Below are 5,631 nucleotides of genomic sequence, written 5' to 3'. Positions count from 1 at the left end.
CTGCCTATCCATTCAGGAATTTCGCTTGCCTCTCTCTTTCTTTCTCTTGCTGCTCTCTCTGGAAAGGCAGCAAAAAGGGGGTGCTGCCCCTATCTGGAGACACCACCACTGAGAGAACAGCCGCTCTGATGCAGCCCACCCTCCTCCCTCCCAGCCTCTTGGGAAGGGGTCTTTGTCATCCCCACTCTGGTTCCCATCTCCCCTACTGCCTTTTCTAACCTGAGGTATGAAGAAGGGGCTGGGGAAGCTATTGTTCCTCCAGACCACCCTCCAGAGAAAGGGTGTGACAGAAATACCCCTGTCCCACAGTCTCCTTCAGTTTTCATTCACTTTTGAACTTGAGAGAGTGATTAAATGGCATGTGTGTCTAGGGTGAGGAGTGGAGGGATAAGGAGTCACAACCAAGGACATAACTGCCATTTGAAGGCTAGGGGTGTCCCAGTCCCCCTTCCTGAACCTCCCTCAACTCCCCACCCAGTCAGCTTAACTAATCACACTTACAGATCTTAGTTGTGAAGGAGAAAGTGACAATCAGAGGATGAAGACTAAGAGCTGGAGGGGGGACAGACGGGGAGACAGAGGCCAGCACTTGGAAGTCTAGACAAGAGGAGAGGAGGGTGGGACCAGAGAGTCAAAGTGGGAGATAAATTATCTTTTCCTTAGGGGTGGGAGGGCAATTGTAGGGGGTGGTTTCCAGGGCTGGGGTCCCGATATTTGATGGAAGCTGGGGCCCAGAACAGCACAATGGTCGAATCTCTTTTCTCTCCCTCACCCCCACCCTCAGCCCCTCCCTTTCCCCCCTCCCAGTCTTCCTGGCCTGCATGGGAACTCGGTCTGAGCTCAACGTGACAGACAGCAGGCCTGCATGCTAATGAAGTTTGTCTCAAGTTCATTGTCAAAGCCCCCCCTTTCCCGAGGCCTCCTCCCCTCTTCTCTCATACACAAATCTCCCTCCAACTTTTGTCCCACAGACCTGGAGCCACTTGAGTCTCTGCCGGCCCCTCTCTCCTCTCCCCCACTGCTTTCAATCTCCCTTCTCCTCACCACCTCCCTAACTGGGTGGGGGGGCTCTGTCTCCCTAGTTGCCTTCCCAGCCACCTTCTGGCCTCTGGAGCCCTAAGCTTTCAATGAGGGATTCTGAGGGCTAAGGTCAGAGCCTACAGACCTGGTCTTTCTTTCCCCATCTCCAAGTAGGGAGACTTTAGAGAGGTGAGAACCGGCAACATACACCCCTACTCCATGTTTTCTGCCCCCTCAGTTCTCATCCTGGCCTGGCCTAGTCCCCCCCATTCCAGCCCTAGCTTCCCCTCCCCCCATTCTTCCCATTATGATTATTTTGCTCTCCCCTTGATTACATCTGCTTCACTAGCTCAGAAATAAAGATCCTTTGAGACTAATTTTGCACCCCCCCAACTCCCCACCCCTTCCCTCCCCCCTCCCTCTAGATCAGGGCTCCCGTTAGCTCCTTTCTCACCGGCTGGAAGACATTGAGTTCCTTGTCTAGGGAGCTGGGGGGTTGATGGGAGGGGGTGTCAGTGGAATGGGGGGGTCTCTCCAACTCTGGGACGTGTCCAGCAATCCAAACCTGTCCTTCTTTTGTTCCTACAAATCTCTTCATACTGTCACCACCCTCTGGAGTCTGCCTTTCTCCCAGTAACCAAGGGATGGGGAGGAAGGGGAGGAGGACCCTGAGTTCACCCCACCCCTTAATTCCAGGGAAAGGAGGGAGGGGAGAAGAGGGAGAAAAAAATTTAAATCCCCCCCTCATTAGCCAGAAAGGAAGCAAAAGGGGATAATTATAATTAAAAGCAGACAGCTGTGGATTGCCTTTTATGTTTCTCCAAGCTTCCTCCCCACTTCTGTCACTATCACCCAAAAATCTGCACACACCCCTGCGCACTTCCCCCTGGTTTCCTACAAGAATGGGGAGCATGTTAGGAGACTAAGGTAGGAGGTGCAGATTTGGGGACAGGAACTCCACTGGCTCTCCAGGTAGAAAGCATCTTCCTAAACATCTCAATAGGCCCCAAAGTGAGGGGCTCCCCTTCCTATCCCCAACCTGCACCCCAAACTGTGGGTCTGTAGGAGGTAGGGGCATTTAGGTAATAGTAATTCTTTTGATTTTCCTAAAAACACCAATAACATTCATAATGAAACTAATTCTAAGAATTAAATATAACCTAGAATAGATTCTCATTTAGGCATCTCTTTCCTCCTTCCTTGGAGTTGCCTCAAAACACAGGAGGGGGAGCTGAACACCAGAAGGGCTGGTGTGCGCTAACAAAGATGGCTCATAGGTCTAGATTACACATGAAACTGCACACATATACACAGCACATATACATATGTACACTTTGTGATTTGGGGGTGGCGTTGCTAGGTCTAGCTTTGCTATCCTATGTATTTATAGAACTTGATCATAGGCCAGAACAGCAGGGTAATTATAGCATTATTAGCATATATGCAAATCAGGTAACCTATATACGCTGAATGGAGGCAAATTATTATTTATTTCTCTCCCCCCTTTTCCTTCCCTGGTATCAGCTCTGGCTCCTCGGAGCTGCACACCAGCAATTATCTGACATTATAAGAGGGGGTTGTAGCCCTGGAGGAGGGGTCTGAGGGGAGTAGGACAGGAAAAAAACCTAGGGGCGGGAGGGTTTTATCTCATTTTACTCAATGTTATTCTGGGAAGAGTAGGGAGGAGCTCAGTGAGAAGCCTTTGAATTAACAAAGGCTAATTCAAGATGGGGGGGGGCAGTCGAAGAGAGACAGAGACCTGAAAACAGAGACAGATAAGCCAGAAAAGCTTCCAAGCAATGACAGAGATGGAAAGAGACAGAGTCACAGCTCACAGAGAGTGGGGGAGCCAGAAACACTGTCCCAAGCTCACATAGAATAGGGCACAAATAGTCCAGATCTGGCAAGAAAATATGGATCCGTTTATCTGGAGGTAGGAGGGCTGCCCTCTCCAGGTTCTCTAAGACCTGGGGCCAGTATGGGGGGCCAGTTCTCATCCTGGCCTCACTCAACTCATGGGCCACTCAGCCCATGTCGACTTAGATGGAGGCTGAGTCTTGCTCCAGAGTCCATCTTACATTATCAAATCTCTTCCCTCTTTCCATTGCCTAAGAAATGGTCGTGGGACCCCGAGCAGTGGTTTTTGGTGTGTTCATTCATTCCAACCTGTACATGATGTGCAAGGTCCAACTCCAGGCTCCCCTTCTTCCCACCAAGGTGGAGCCTGAGCTGCTTTGCTCCCCTCCCCTTGGGGGTCTGTGCTACTGTAGGTAGGTTCAGGCTCAGGCTTTCCAGCCAGATCTCCATGGAGTATTAAGGAGTCACAACACTGTCACCCTTTCCATAATCCATCCCTCTCTTCCTCAGACTTTACATCAGAGCCCTGGTTGGCAAGTTAGGATCTGTACCGTTTTTGTTGATTTCCTTCCACATTGTCCCGGGACTTGACCTACTGACTTGGATTTTTCTTCCTCTGCCTGGCTGGATGGGATTCCACTGGCCCATGGTGACCATGGGACAGTGGCAGGGATTCCAGAGCTTCACTGTGTCCTTTCCTCCACTCCACTTAGAAGAGGCCTTCACCTCTCCAACTCTGGGACAGTGGAATCCACTCTAACTTCCAAGTGGATTAAAGAAGTATTTCTAAAGTATTTTTATGTAATAGCAATACAAACAGTATCTCTGTCAAGTTTCAAGTGTCCCTGTCCAGGTCCCTGTTTGCAAAGTGGCTATCTACCTCTGTCTCAAAAAAAGCCTTTGCCAACCTGAGGTAAATTCTAAAGAAGGCAGCAGTAGGGAGAGGCAGGATTGTTGAAATGTGGCAGTCTGAGGGTCTTCAGTGATATAATGAAGAAGGGTTCCTGAGAGAAACAGATGCAGAAGACAGACACCCAAAGACACAGCAGCCAAAAGACTAAAAGGAAACAAAACTCCAAGGTTGTACTTTGATTTTTATGCAAAAACATAAATTTGCTGCCATGTATATAAGGCGGGTGGGCTTTATCATTGATGCTGATCTCTGCATCTGTGATATGCATTTGTTTATATTTGCTCTTAGATCTGGCTGTTTCCAGTTCTTTGTGGCCAGGGAGTACAGAATAGTCAAAGAGCTGAAGAGGCAGTAAGAGAAGCCAAAAGGGGTAGAGACTGGTTGCTGAAACCTAGAGGGGTAAAAGAGGAAAGTGATGAGAGGCACTAGGAGCTGGGTGGAGGGTAGGGTGGATGAAGAGACTGACAGGCCAGCCCCAGGGGATCAAGCTTTCCACCTCTATCCCACTTAAGAGACCTGGGATATTTCCCTCCCTCTCCCCTGTTTCTCCCCCAGGCTCAGCCCAAAAATTGGCAAGTAGATTTGCAACTTCACCAGGCACATTGCTTTGCACCCATAATAGTATAATAATCTAGAGTCATTCAGACAATGACAGACCCCTCCCAGACTGTTCCATAGAGACTCACCTCCACACAGCCTGGCATTCTAGGACGGGGACTCCCCAGTCTTTCTATTTTGCTCTAAGTACTTTCCTACTTCTGTGACTCTCCTGTACAACAATTAAGCTCCAAACCCGTGTAGCTCAGTGTGTGCACAGAAATATCTCTTAACTCTATCTTCTGTCTTATGAAATTCATTTCCCTGGCATTCCATTTGGACGTCTGTACCCACACATTGCCAGCCTCTTCCTGGGCTCGGCTGTCAGGACCTCTCTGTGCGTCCCCCAGCAGGTTTGTTTCTATCCAGCACCGTCTGTGCAGTTCTGACTCAGCCTACAGGCAGGTCTGGTCACCACTTCCACTGCCACTATGGCCAAGAACACCTTCCAGATCTCCTGGGGACCCAGGGTTCCCCTGTGAAGCAACCCAAATCCCCCTTTGGGGTAGCTTGATTATATATCAGATACATATGGTTCTTGGATAATAAGTCTCGGCACAGAGCTCCCTTGGCACCAGACAATCCCCTCTGCCCTGGAAAAGAGACAAGAGCCAAGTACAGGTGTGGGCTAGTAGGCCAGCTTGGTGACAAGGCCCTCAAGCTGGAAAGAGGTCTTCTGCTTTACATCTCCCTAGGTGTGTATTGGTGTCTGTATTTGTACACACGTGTTACTTTTATTCCTAGAAACATATACATCTCCTCTGCTCGTTTCACATAAATAATGGTCTCTATGTGGGCCCCTGTCCAAACACAAGTAGTGTGTGTAATGCATGTGGCGGAATACGTGCTGGCGCCGCATTGCACGCCTGCTTTACACTCTCCCGTGGTGCCATTCTGGGGCGCAGTGGGTTTCTGTCTGCTTCGCACAGGGTTCTCCAGAATGACGCGTTTTTCTGGGGCTCAGGCCTCCGATTTTGGCTGCATCAGCTAAACAAGAAGCCTATGCGGGAGCCCCCCAGCCTCAGGCCGTGGAAGGTACTGAGGCTGCGTGGTTGTGCATGGGGTGCCAAGCTACTGCTGCGCCCGGTGGGCAGGCAGGTCTCTCCTGAGTCACCGCTGCCAGGGGCTGAGTTCGGACTGAAACACTCCTGGGACTGAGTGGCGCTCGTAGATTCTCGTGCCTCTGTGTTGCATCTATCTGTGGTGTGCGGTCGGTCATGTGTGTGCTGCTGGGTCTAAGCGTC

This window comes from Otolemur garnettii, unplaced genomic scaffold (assembly GCF_000181295.1).
Source record: "Otolemur garnettii isolate 467f Iridium unplaced genomic scaffold, OtoGar3 scaffold00091, whole genome shotgun sequence".
Lineage (NCBI taxonomy): Eukaryota > Metazoa > Chordata > Mammalia > Primates > Galagidae > Otolemur > Otolemur garnettii.
This window is presented reverse-complemented; position numbering follows the sequence as displayed.